Source organism: Belonocnema kinseyi, chromosome 9 (assembly GCF_010883055.1).
Source record: "Belonocnema kinseyi isolate 2016_QV_RU_SX_M_011 chromosome 9, B_treatae_v1, whole genome shotgun sequence".
NCBI classification, from domain to species: domain Eukaryota; kingdom Metazoa; phylum Arthropoda; class Insecta; order Hymenoptera; family Cynipidae; genus Belonocnema; species Belonocnema kinseyi.
The window spans coordinates 50,640,290-50,655,749 of NC_046665.1; positions in this window are offsets into that span (position 1 = coordinate 50,640,290).

The window sequence follows — 15,460 nt, forward strand, 5'->3', positions numbered from 1 at the left end:
ATATAAAAATATACAAGATTGTTTGATCATTAACAAAGATTAGCTTTTATGAGAATCAGAATTTCCCTTTTTTATGACAGGTATTCACTCGATGTTATAAACCGCTCATGTTCAAGTCCTAACAATCGGAATTAAGAGATAAATGTATCTCTTCAAGGCATAGAAACTTATCTCCAAGACATAAATTGAAGTCTGGCTCCGTCTCAAAATTGAGGCATGCTCAAGTCGAACTTTTTGACTTCAGCATATCTTGATTGAGGGCAATTCAAGTCGTACTCAAGTCGAAGATTCCCCTTTTAAATACATTAAAAAATCATTTATAATTTTTAGGAATCTTTAGGAAAGTTTTTTCTTAAAAAAGAGATTTGAATTTTCGTTACGAAATTCTGAAAAACATTTAATATTTCTTATAATTGTATTTCAAGTTAAATTTGTTTGTTGGATCTTAAAAATGTTTAAGCCTCGACATGTCTCTTAAAAGATTTGATTCTTTCCTAATCTTCAAAAATCATTCTGTATATCTTTTAAATTTTTCTAAATATTCTCAGAAAATTAGTTTTTCAAATTAAAATCATAAAATTTTTTTCGAGAAACCTTAATCATATTTTGTTATCCTCTTGAATCCTTTCAAACTTTTTAAACATATAGTTCGGAACTTTCAAAAATCTAAATTTGATTTTAGATATTGTAAGATTTTTGAATGTTTTCAATTACTTTCTAATCTTTCTAATCTTTTTAAAACTTACTCGATTTTTTTTCTATACTTATCTAATCTTTAAAATCTTATTTATTTGCAAAAATTTTTTAATTCTGTAAAGTCAAGAAAATTGTTTGATAACCCTCCAGGTTTTTTTCTCCATAATTTCATTATTCGCATCTGTTTTAAAGTGTAAAGAAGTTTACAAATTATACTGTGGTAGCAAAATATTAATAATATTATTAATATATTATTAATAATTTAAATATGTTCAGGTTTTCGACAAAAATGTATGCAACATCTCATGACTGCAACTTTTTTTAAAAAGGATGAAAATTACAATTTGTTTTTTTATCACGATTAATAAAAAATATCACATTTTCCAGAAATTTCCATGTAATTTCCGGCTCAAATTCGTATTTGCGGTAAATTTCTGGTTTTTATTTATATTCTTGGTTATTTTCCGTGTTTCCTGAACAATTAGCAGCAACTTTTGCTGAAGTATTTAATTGATCATCTGTTCTCAAATTCAGATCTAGAGAGCACTTTAAATTATTAAGTATTCTACATAATTTTGTGACTTTATTTGCACAAAACTGAAGGAAATCTGAGAAGCGGCGATCGATCATCGGCATAGTTGGCGAACAATCAGAATGCCCCCAGGGAATAATTATTTTATGCAAATACCGTTACCAAGCCAGATACAGGAAGAAGTGCCTAAGCGGGTGCGTAAAATTCTGTTATAATTCCGAAACCGGATACGAAGTATGAGGATTTTATCTTACAATTTGAATATTGTATTCTATTTTTCCGAATTTATTAAAACACTATTTTCAGTGCTTGCTAATTTAAATCCATCAAGATGATTAAAAATAGGATGCAACCATTTGCACAATTTTTAGCTAGCTTGCTTATCTCGAAATCTCCTTTCTCTTATCTTCTTTGGAACTTTTAAGTTTTTACTAAAGAAAGTCTTCCAGACCTACAACTTCCGAATTATGTTCAATGTCCAGAAGTCTTTCTAATTTCCTTTTAAAAAGAAAAGTACATAGAGAAAATCGATTCTCGACTAAAGTTTTTAAAGTTAGAAGCGCCTTTGCAGAACTTTCTAGAGAAATTTTCCTCGATAGGGGCAATATTATTATAGTTCCCTGGGAAATTTTTATCAAGAAATGGCTAGAAAATTATGTAGGATATCAATTTTTCCTTCTCAGGTCATAAGGAATGCCGTTAAAACTTTTAAGTTTGACGATTTTTCAAATGGGTTACCAAAATCCTTGAAACAAGAATAATATTGTTTTCAGTTGAAGAAAATAATGTCTGGTCATTTGCCGGCTTGTAAAATTGTTTCTCTGTCACTTAAATTACAAAATTTCAACTCTTAAAACTAAAACTTGTTTAGTTTCAAGTAGTTAAAACTGAGCTGTACATTAAAGCTCTCAAAGTGAAACTCTTTAAAATTATAAACTTTGTAAATTAAATAATAGTTTAAGATGTAGTTTTGTTTGTCTACTTGGTCATAATCAATATTATTAAAATATTGGTTAATTTTTAAGATTGTGAAAAAATGCTCTCTAGCTCCGCTGGGATATGAGTCCAGGTCCTTCCCTGGTTAAAAAACCGACGTCAATAATAAAATATGCATCCATGTTTAGAAAGAAAAATCTTACAAGTATAAGGAATGACGTTGAGATTCAGCTTGTAAGCAGATTGTGAAGCAAATATTTTAGTCTCTCCGTAGTTAAGTTGGTAGTGCCTCAGACCGGCAATCTGAAGGACCTGGGCTCATATCCCAGCGGAACTAGAGAGCATTTTTTCAAAATCTTAAAAATTAACCAGTATTTCAATAATATCGATTAGGACCAAGTAGACGAAAAAAATTAACATCTTAAACCATTCATTAATTTCCCTGGTCAAAAAACTTACATCTATAATAAAAAAGACGAATTTTTAATAAAATGTATTTTCACAAAAAAAAATGAACTTTCATCTAAAATAATAAATATTCAAGAACAAAAACAATAAGTTTTGAACTAAGCAGTTTAACTGACAATTTTTTACTAATACAATAAATCTTTTTTTAGCTTAACAAATGAATTTAATCCAACCACGAGACAAATGTTCAACAAAATGGTTAAATCCTTAATCAGAACGGATCAATTTTCTACATGTAAGATCATTTTCAAACAAAAAGTATGACTGTCTAATAAAATTGTTGAATAGAATAAAATAGATCGATTTTCAATAAAAAAGGTCAATTTTAACTATTTTAGTAAATTTAAAAAAAAAGATACTTAATAACTTATTATTAAAAGTGACAATTTCTGATATATAAAGCCAAGAAATACTACCATGTTCAACACAATTTTGAACTCTTTGAATTCCTAATATTTCAAGTAACAATGTTGCATTTTCAAAAAAAACATATCAATTTTCAGCGAAGAAATTTATTTCCAACAAAAAAACATTCACGTATTTCGATCATTTAGACAAAAATCAAATTTTTATGTAGAAAACTGTTATAGTTGAACATTGGTCTAATAATTTTCTTATAAACTTTTTTCTACGCAAAACTGTTTAGTTGCGATATTTTTAACATATACATATTATAACGATTGAACCATTTACTGTATATCGATCTAGCAGTTAGTCTAACAAATTCTAGATGAAAAAATACGTTTTTCAGCTGTTAAGCTCCACAGTTAATAATTTGTCTCTAATAATTTTTTAAAATAATTAAGTCTAACAAGCATATAATTATTTACCTTCTATGTGTGCAATTACATACATTTAATGACCTATTGTCAAATTTAATGCTCCACTATTTAAAAAAAAACCGGGGGCTACGCTAGCTTAACGTTAAACTGACGGAATCTCATAGGAAGTAAACGTTATATCGAGTCCTGCCCTATCACATAATTAAAGGTTCATTTAATGCTCGCCAAAACCACAAAAAAATATTTTCCAAAAACCACTCCTAATACTGAAAAAGTAACCTTAATTTAAATTGTGCACTAATTGTAAATCTGACAATACTATAATTAAGGGCTTACTTAATGCTCATTTAATGCCCCATTGCCAAATTTAATGCTCCACTATTTTGTTTAAACCGGGGATTACGCTAGCTTAATGTTAAGCTGACGGAACCCCATTAAGGGCTGATTTAATTCTTTCAAAAGCCACAACAAATTATTTTCCAAAAGTCACCCCTAATATTGAAAAACCACCCTTAATAAAAATTGTGCACAGATTTTAAATCTGATCATAACATAATAAAGGGTTCATTTAATTCTCATTTAATGCCTCATAGTCAAATTCAATTCTTAACTATTTTTTTTACAGGGGATTACGTTAGCTTTACGTTAAGCTAGCGTAACCCCTGGCTCAAAAAAATAGTGCAGTATTAAATTTGGCAATAGGGCATTAAATTAGCATTAAATGAGCCCTTAATTATGAGATAGGGTTTAACTCGATTTTAAAATGTGTTTACGTCAGCTTAACATACCTAAAATATGCTTTATACGAATAATAAAGATCATATGCTTTAAAGTACAGAAAAATTGATTTTTTATCTATTTTTTTGTTTGTTGCAATTAACTATTAAATTTACCTCAAAAAAGGCAAAATTTTAATTGAAAAAGGTTATTTCATATGAATAAATTTAAAAACTTTTATAAGAATACAATAATGATAATAGTGATAATAAAAAATGGAGTTTACTTGTATATTATTTTTATAAATTTCATTTCACTATTTATTTATATTTAAATATTTATTTTCATTATTATTATAATATTTTTATATATTTTATTTTTGATTCATATAAAACAATAAGAATAATAATAATAAAAATATAAGTGTTCGATATCATTCGGTATCAGTTTTCTTGTAAAAAAAAGTTCAAATCATGAAGCTAGAGAGCATTTTTTCGCAATCTTAAAATTAACCAATATTTGAATAATATTGATTATGACCATGTAGATAAACAAAATCAACATCTAAAACTATTAGATAATTTCCTTGGTCAAAAAACCTACATCAATAATAAAATAGGAATCCATATTTAAAAAGAAAAATCTTACAAGTATAAGGAATGACGTTGACATTCAGCTTGTAAGGAGATTGTGAAGAAAATATTTTCCTCTCTCCGTAGCTTAGTTGGTAGAGCCTCAGACCGGCAATCTGAAGGACCTGGGCTCATATCCCAAAATTAACTAATATTTCAATAATATTGATTATGACCAAGTAGATGAAAAAAATTAACATCTTAAACTATTCATTAATTTCCCTGGTCAAAAAACCTACATCAATAATAAAATTTGTAAATTAAAGATTCATTTTTTTTATTAAATGCTTAATAATGTAGACGTATAGAATGGAAGATTCAACACTTTCCATTTTTTACAATTATAAATTATATGTCAATTAACTGCAAAAATAAAAATGTTTAACTTTTATAAATGAAAAATTCATAATATTTCTGGCTAAAACATGATTTTTAATATTCTAAATTAAGTGTATATCACCCTTTTAGCTAATATTAATAAAGAAGTTGAAAATAAAACATGTAAAAATTGAAATTCGGTACGTTTCATCTGTACATTAAAAATATCAACTTTGCTCCTGTTCAGTCAATAAAAAATTGTTTAAAAAACTTGGCATCTTCCAATCTTCAATGATGAATATTAAAAATAAATAATTATCCTCATCAAATTCAGAAAAAATACTAAAAATAGACAGCTGTGGCTTTCAAATCAATAGAAATGCTAAAAAATAGCATTTTCTAAAAATCGAGGTTTCCGATTCTATAAAAATCATGAAAATATAAAAGCTTCCCTCTCCCAACTAGAAAATAAATAAAAATGTCATTTCCTCCAACTCAATAAAAATGTTAAAAATAAAAAAATTTCCTCTTCAAACTTAGAATAAAATCAAAATGAAAAAATTCAAAAATTCAATAAAAATGTAACCAGAAAAATTTACCTCTTTTAATTTAGAAAATAAATAACAAATGAATAAATAAAAAAATAAATAAAAAATTGAAAATAAAAAATTCTTCCCTTCGAACTTAATGAAAAGGTAAAGAATTAAAATGAGCCCTCTGCGAGTTCAGAATAAAGATGAAAGATAAATAGCAATGTTAGCAAGAAGAATTGCCTCTTACAATTCAGAAGAAAAATAAATAATCAACATTTAATCCCTTTCAATACAATACAAATTATAGGATACAAAAAAGGATCTCGTCCAATTCAGAAAAAATTGAAATCGAAAGTTTCAACCCTTCCAAATCAATAGAAGTGTGAAAAATTAATATTAACCCCCTTTCAATTCATAAATATTAGAAAACCAGAATTTCCTATTGCCCAAGTCGATAAAAATATTAGAAATAAGAGAAAGTCCCAAAAAGAGCAGCTTTCAATTCAAAACAAATTTTTGAAGAAAAATTTCATCCCTTCCAACTCAACAGAAGTGTCAAAAATCTGTAATAATTTGAAAAATAAAAAATTTCCTTCTTTCAATTCTAAAAATATAAAGTATTTCCATCTGCCAATTAAGTATAAATTGAAAATAATATATTTTTCTCTTAAACTCAATAAGAATATAAAAAAATAAAAAATAGCCTCTTCACATTTAGAACAAAATTAATAAACAAAATTTCACCTCTTCAAACTCAATAAACATGATAAATTTAAGAAAAGGCCTATTCCAATCCGGATTAATAAAACTATTAAAAATTAGAAATTACTCTTCTTTCAGTTCACCAAATATTGAAGACCAAAATTTCCTCGTTTTAAACTTAACGGAAATGCGGAAAATCAACATTTGCCCACCTTGAACTCAACGAAAATATAAAAAACATGAAAGTTCCTCTCTCAATAAAAAAAAAACATTAAATACCACATTTTTTTCTTTCATTTAAAATTAGAATTGTAAAATGCAGGTCTTTTTTATACATTAATTCTTTTCATTTGAACTTCATTAATTTTAAGTCCTTTTAAACTAATAAGAAGTGCTCATTACCTAATTATGAATACAAATTTAACACTTACTTACATGTTAAAATTTTTTAAATGGAGAAATTGAAATTCTAGCGTTCAAAGTTTAAATTTATCATTCTAAAATTTTAACGATTCAAGGCTATCAACGAAAAGCAATTCAGTTTTAAATTGTTTAGTTTTAAATATTTGACTTACAACTGTTCATTTCAAATGAAAAATCAAATACTGGTAAATATTTTAGAATATTTTTTTTTAAATAAAAAATCTTCAATTGAATGAGTGAAAAATGGAATATTTAAGACTGCAAGAGTATGTAAATAGAATAGTTACTAGAATTTCAATCGAACATTTATGCTTGCTTCACCGCTAAGGATTTTAAACAGAAACAGTTTAATTTTTAACTTTAAAATATGTGAATTATTTAATTTTAATCTGATTTAGTATCGTCTTGTAAAATCAATTATTGTTAAATTTTTAAGATTCAAATTACAGTTCAGTTCCCAAAATTATTAAAGCTTCCGGGTCACCAGAAATTATTTTTACAAAAAATATAATTTCGAATATTTTTTTTTTGGCAATTTTCATTATTTCAAGAAAAAGGAACACTTTAAAAATGATTGCTATATGATCTTAGATGTTTCAAGTATGCCCTCAAATTTTACCGAACTCTTATGACGAATACGAGATTTATAGGAAACGTTTTAAAACGACCTGGGTTTATTTTGACCCGGTATCGTCTTTGTGTCTAAGTAAAAATGCTTCGACTTGAGTTCGACTTAGTTATGTCTTCAGTTAGTCTTCAAGACATCGATGTCTGGCTGCGTCTCAAAACTAAGCCGAGAGATAGGCCTTCGTCTTACTTTTATGACCACAACAATTAAAACAGCGTTTACTTGTCTCAAGTCGAGCCTTGTCTTGGCTGAGACGACGTTTACTTGTCCCAAGACGAGCCTCGTCTTGGGTCAGATGGTCGCACCTTTTTCGGCAAATAAATGAGTTTAAAATTGATTAATGGATAATTTGTAATTATTAAATTAGTTATTTTTTATTAAAAAATTCAGAATCTCCTGAACCGTTAGAAATACGTAAAAACAAACAACATTTGCGGTATCATCGTTAAAACAAATATGATACAGATGAAAATCTGTAAATAATTGGATTGAATATATATATATATACATATTGTTCAAATATTCAGAATGACCCTTTTTTTAGGACAAGTATATACTCGAAGTTAAAAACCGCTCGCGTAGTAGTGGTAACAATCCCACTCAAGAGATAAATTTATGTCTTCAAGACATATAAATTTGTCTGTAAGACATAAATTGAAGTCTGGCTTCATTTCAAAACTGAGACATACTCATGTCCAACTTTTTGACTTCAGCATGTCTTGATTGTGGGCAATTCAAGTCGAACTCAAGTTGAAGAATTTTTTCTCGGGTGTGATCATAATTAGGTGTGACCATGAAGAGTTACCTTGTTCTATTCGGTATATTAAATTAAAACTCTAATTTAGTATCACAAAGTAAAATAAGTAATCGATAAATAAATAATAAATAAAAATCTCCTTTAAATTTGGATATTATACGAAGTTTATGATTACAATAGTGATACGTCCTGCTTTGGAAAGCTTTTGTAAAGTATATTTGTCCATATTTTAAACTTGAGCTTCTTCTAAAAAGGAATCTAAAAGCTAAGAAGAAATGTAAATCTCCTTCGTTCACGTTCGCCGAAAGCCATATTAATATCATGGAGGTGCATTTGTTATCTAACATCAGTGAAGGAACTTTTCCTTTTTTACCGGTTATTCCCGGTTATTTCCCGGTTTCCAATTCTGGTGACATCCCTATTACAGTCAATATACTAAATTAAAAATCGAATTCAATCTACCGAAGTACAATAAATAATCAATCAATAAATAAAATAAAACTCTACAATACATTTTGTATATTGGACAAAGTTCCTGATTACAATAACGATACGATCTTCTTTGAAAAGCTTCTGTAAAGCATATTCGCAGAGAGTTTAAACTTGAGCTTCTTCTAAATGAGAATCTAAAAGCTAAAGAAGAAATCTAAAGATTTTGTTCGATATCTCCTAACCATATTCGCCGATAGCTATATTAATACCACGGGGGTGCGCTTTCTATCTAACATCAGAGAAAGACATTTTCGCTTTTTTTCCGGTTTTATCATTATCTGCTAAAAGCGGGACCAAGCCGATTGGTTAGTTTAAATTGAGCGCACGACCGTGAGAGCTCTTTCTCCATAAACCTATAATCTTTGAAATTTTCTCGAAATATTATGGATGCTGCTGTGGCTTTCAAAGAACGCAACTTTATACTTGGCTTTATACTTGACATTAAAGTCGACCTATCGTAAAAGAGAGCACTTTGGCACTGTATATTGCAGGTACGGCAGTTAGTACTGAAAATGCCACAGCAAACGTGTTACACGCACTATTCTACAGCTAGTGGTCAAACCACGCAATTCAATACTATATGCGGTACTGAAAGCCGATAAAGTGTTTTTCCCGAGAATAAAGTGACGGCTATTGTGGGACATGAAAATTGATAAAACACTTTTTTATCTTCACTCAATATCCCGGAAAAGCGGCTACTATAAGGCGTGAACTGTCGGCCAATATCGAGTAAGGATCAATCCCATCAGTGCTGTAAAATTATTATCACCGCTATATTCCAAATATGATGTTATAATCAATATCTTGTATCCAAAATAATGTACAGAGAAGCAAGGAAAATATTTTTGATAATTGATAAAAACTGATATCTTAACTTCTGATGATTTTTTATATGCAATTATATTTTTAAACGAAAAACATAACATTTAAAACAAAAGTGAATCTTCTTTTACATGGTTTTGAATAACATCATTCTTTTTCAACCTTCTTGGGCAATTTTGTTTGGAAAAAACATAAAATTAATGTTTATGTTTCTTTAATGAAGTTAATTTTTAGGGTGGTGATTCGGCAAACGATTTTAAATTCCCGGTAATTTCTTGGCTCTTTCCGGTTGAGTTTCTTAAATTTTTCCGGCCAACTTAAAGTAACATATTCATACTCTCCGCTAAACGCAAACATTTATTTTAATTCATTACGTTCGTTCGAATAATCCTTTAACACAACAGAGGAAAAAATTGAGGAATAAATTAATTTTGAAACAAGTACCTAATTTTTCCACCAAAATATCAATTAAAAAAAATTAAATAGTTAAATTTTTAGTTGAAAACATTAATGTTGAGAAAATGGATTAGCAATAAAATAGTTCAACTTTTGACCACATTCATGAATTTTCAACTAAAATAATGAATCTTCAACTAAAATAGATGAATTTTAAATAAAAAATTTATGTTTATCAAAAAAAAATTGTACATCAAAACTTAATAATTACATTTGAGTTCAGAAACTTAATGTTGAACCAACCAGAGGAATTTTCAACTAACCCTATGGGATATTCAATTGGAATAAGTTAAATTTTTAGTTAAAAACATTATTTCCCCAAAAAAACTAACTTTCAAAAAAATATTTAGATTTTCAAACAAAGTGATGAATTCTCTACAGTCATCTTTAGCTGGAATAGTTGAATTTTAAACCAGAAAGGTGAATTTTCCAATAAAATGATGATCTTGATCTAGAATAATTGAATTTTTGACCAAAAGGATGAATAGTCCAACCAAGAGATTAATTTTTGCCGAAAATAATAATTTTCAACTTCCCGAATAAAAATGCTTCGACTTGAGTTCGACTTGAATTGCCCCCAATCAAGACATGCTGAAGTCGAAAAGATCGACTTAAGCAAGTCGGAGTTTTGAGACAATATACAATATACATATTAAATCAACCTATTTATGGATTGTTATTTGTATTATACTTGTTTGACGATGATACCGAAAATTTGTTTATTTTTACGTATTTCTAACGGCTTAGGAGATCCTTCTAGAAAGTTACAATTTTTATTTTTTTGAAGAAAATTTTTAAGAGTTGTAATTGTTCAGACCCATCGATTCTGTATTTTTAAAGTGAAAATAACTAATTTAATAATTACAGATTTTTCGTTCATCAATTTAAATCTCTTTTATGAACCAAAAAATGTTCGATAATCTCAGCCAAGATAAGGCTCGTCTTAAGTCAAGTAAACGTCGTCTTAGCCAAAACAAGGCTCGACTTAAGACAAGTAAACGCCGTTTCACCTGTCTTAGCCATAATAGTAAGACGAAGGCCTATGTTTCAACTCAGTTTTGAGACGCAGCCACATATCGATGTCTTGGAGAGGAACTCAAGGCATAACCAAGTCGAACTCAAGTCGAAGCATTTTTACTCGGGTTAAAAAGATTATTTTTCTACCAAAAATTAAATAACGAAATTTTTAGTCAACAAATTAATATTTAACCAAAGAGATAAACTATTATTTCAAATTATGAAATATTAAAGTGGGGTAATAGTTCATTTTCAGTTTAAAAAGCAAACTCATTTTCAACCAAACAGAAACAAATTTTCAACGAAATAATAAAAATTTCGTCAGAAAATTAATTTTCAGCCAAAGAGAAACAAGTTTTTAATCAAACATTTCGCATTTCTACCAAAGAAATTAATTTTTATCGAAAATAAGGCATCTGTAACTAAAACAGTTGAATTTTATACAATAAAAGAATTTTCTACAAAGTATATACATTTTCAAACAACTTGTTTAATTTCTAAATAAATAAAAAAATAAATAATAAATTATGACTTAATAAGATTAAATTCAGAGAATTTGAAGAATCTGCAACTGCGAATAAAGTCAAAATCATTTTTATAAACTGATCAAGATAATGTAAATAATGAAAACTTGAATTTAACTGCGATCAGACGGAAATTATCATTTTTAAAATTAAATTCTTGGCAATTCCTTTTTCTTTCCCTGCCAATAAATATCCCGGTCATTTTCCGGTCTTTTACAGTTTCCCGATCAAGTCGCCATCCTGATTTTTAAACAAAATTGATGAGATTTTCAAAAATTGTGGAATTTTTAACCAAAAAAAGATAACATTCAAAACGTTTTTGGATTCACAACCAAATTATGAAATTTTTTACACAAGAAAAATCTTAACAAAAAATTTGATATTAGACTTTTCAAGCACAAAAAATGTCAATTTTCGATCAAAAACAGTTCACTTCAACAACAAAAAAGACGAATTTTTATCAAAATGTATTTTCAACAAAAAAAATTAATTCTCATCTAAAATAATAAATATTCAAAAACAAAAACAATAAGTTTTCAACTATGCAGTTCAACTGTCAATTATAATTTATTGTATTAGTAAATAATTATTTACTAATACAATAAATTTTTTTTCAACTAAACAAATGAATTTAATCCAACCACGAGACAAATTTTCAACATAATAGTTAAATTCTTAACCAGAACGGATCAATTTTCTACATGAAAGATCATTTTCAAACAGAAAATATGTCTGTTTAATAAAATCGTTGAATAGAATAAAATAGATCGATTTTCAATAAAAGAGATCAATTTAAACTAAATTAATAAATTTAAAAAAAAAAACGCTACTTAATATCTTATTATTTAAAGTGCCCATTTCTGATATAAAAAGCCAAGAAATACTACCATGTTCGACACAATTTTGAACTCTTTGAATTCCTAACATTTCAAGTAACAATGTTGCATTTTCAACAAAATCATATCAATTTTTAACAAACAAATTTTTTTTCAGCAAAAAATATTCACGTTGAACATTGGTCTAATAATTTTCCAATAAACTTTTTTCTACGCAAAACTGTTTAATTGCGATATTTTTAACATATACATATTATAACGATTGAACCATTTACTGTATATCGATCTAGCAGTTAGTCTAACAAATTCTAGATGAAAAAATACTTTTTTCAGCTGTTAAGCTCCACAGTTAAGAATTTGTCTCTAATAATTTTTTAAAATAATTAAGTCTAATAAGCATAGAATTATTTACCTTCTATGTGTGCAATTACAATTGCACTGATAAAAAAAGGTTCAATACTCCTTCTGGTGTAGTTTAAAAATTTTTTTAAAGAAATTAAAGAAATTCACTAAATATTAATTAAATACCTGCCTTTTACACGATATTTTACATATTATTTCTAACAAAATGTTTAGTAAGGTAACAATGGTGAAAATATGCAGATATGTTAAGCTGACGTAACGACATCTTCGAATCGAGTTCAACCTATTATTTAATTCTAATTTAAGGCCCTATTGCCAAATTTAATTCTACACTATTTTTTTATACCAGGGGTTATATTAGCTTAACGTTAAGCAGGCAGAACCCCATGTGAAATAAATGTTAAATCTAGGTCTCTCATATCACATAATTAAGGAGTCATTTAATGCTCATTTAATGACCTATTGTCAAATTTAATGCTCCACTATTTAAAAAAAAACGGGGGTTACGCTAGCTTAACGTTAAACTGACGGAACCCAATAGGAAATAAAGGTTATATCGAGTTCTGTTCTTATCACATAATTAAAGGTTCATTTAATGCTTGCCGAAACCACAAAAAATTATTTTCCAAAAACCACTCCTAATACCGAAAAAGCAACTTTAATATAAATTGTGCTCTAATTGTAAATCTGACAATACTATAATTAAGAGCTCACATAATGCTCATTTAATGCCCCATTGCCAAATTTAATGCTCCACTATTTTGTTTAAACCGGGGGTTACGCTAGCTTTATGTTAAGCTGACGGAACCCCATGTGAAATAAACGTTGACGCGAGTTCTGTCCTATCACTTCATTAAAAGATCATTTAATGATATCCAAAGCTACAACAAATTACTTTCCAAAAGCCACCCCTAATACTGAAAAACCACCCTTAATATCAATGATGCACAAATTGTAACCCGTGGCTTAAAAAAAAATAGTTCAGCATTAAATTTGGGAATAGGGCATTAAATTAGCATTAAATGAGCCCTTAATTATGAGATAGGGTTTAACATGATTCGAATATGTGTTTACGTTAGCTTAACATACATAAAATATGCCTTATGCGAATAATAAAGATCCTAGGCTTTAAAGTACAGGAAAATTGATTTTTTATCTGTTTTTTGTTTATTGCAATTAACTATTAAATTGATCTCAAACACGGCAAAATTTTAATTGAAAAAGGTTGTTTCATATGAGTGAATTAAAAAACTTAAATATGAATATAATAATGATAATAATAATAAATGTATTTTACTTGTATTTTATTTTTATAAATTTCATATTACTATTTATTTATATTTAAATATTCATTTTAATTATTATTATACTATTTTCATATATTTTATTTTTTATTCATATAAAATAATAATAATGACAAAAATATAAGTGTTCGATATCATTCGGTATCAGTTTTCTGGTAAAAAAATGGTCAAATCATGAAGCAGGGAAATAAGGCTGTTTAAAGTTTCTGAAAAATGTAACACGTATTTTACGAATGGTCCTTATAACCAATTTTCAAAAAATATATTTTCGGTTTATTGAAATAAGTCTGATTATTAATTAAAGTAATTATTTAATAATTAAATCTATTAAATCAATTCAAATGAACAGCAAATTGAATGCAAAAAAATTTACAAAAAGTAGAGGCAGCAAGAATCGAGCCCAGAATTTCCAGTTACAATTTCGGAGCGCGAACACCAAATATCTTTGAATTTTTAAGAAATTCGTTCTTTACTTCATGTAACGCAGTGCTTCATGAATACTCAATGGAACTTTTGTATTCTAGTCTCACTTGATAACTAAGAACTTTTTTTTTAACGATGTCTAAATAATTCCAGGCTTCGGGATCAACTAAAAGATAAAATAGAATCCAATCAGAATTGTTGGTTAAGAATTAATCTTTTTGAGATAAAAATTTTGTCATTGGGCTCAAAATATAACAACACAGTAAATATAATATTGGATTTGTTTGTTTAAAAATTAAACAATTTCGTAGAAAATTAAACTGATTGGTTAAAAGTTTATGTATATTGTTGACAATTCGTCTTCTTTGGTAGAGAATCAATTTTTTGCATTAAAAATGGAACTGTCTTTAGAAATACGTAAAAACAAACAACATTTTCAGTATCATCGTCAAACAATTATAATACAAATGAACATTAGTATATGAGTTTATTGAATATATATATATATATTTAAAAATTTGTCATAAGGACAACCGCAGAATTTCGCCGGGAGCGGCTGCTAATCTGAAAAATTGCACCCGCTTCCAGCGAAATCGCGGTAAAATTTCAGCCATAACCACGTCTCACAACCGTGAGATAGGTGGTTCAGTCTGTAAAGGAATCAATATGACGATCCAGCAAAAGCCTCGTGCTCCCTAAGAACACGGAGTGACCCAAAGACAACCGCCTTCTGCATTTTTCCCGCAAGTGTTCTAGCATATTGTTGACACGCAGGGATGATTTTTAGGCTATTAGCAAGTGAAAGCTTGGCACCTCCAAGAGCGCCGATGATAAGGACGATCAGTTTAACAGAATATTCCGGGTACAATCGTTGCAACTCCCTTATAAGGTCTCGATAACTCTCTTTCTTTTCATTCTCCTTGGCTATGATGTTTTTGTCAGCTGGTGCCGAAAATTCGATAACGAATATGGTTCGCTTCTCGAAGTCAAGAAGAATCATGTCAGGCCTGGAGTGAGCAACAGAAACAATTGTCGAGAATATAAAGTTCCAGTATATGCGGCACTTCCCATTCTCGACAATTGACTCAATTTCCCTAGG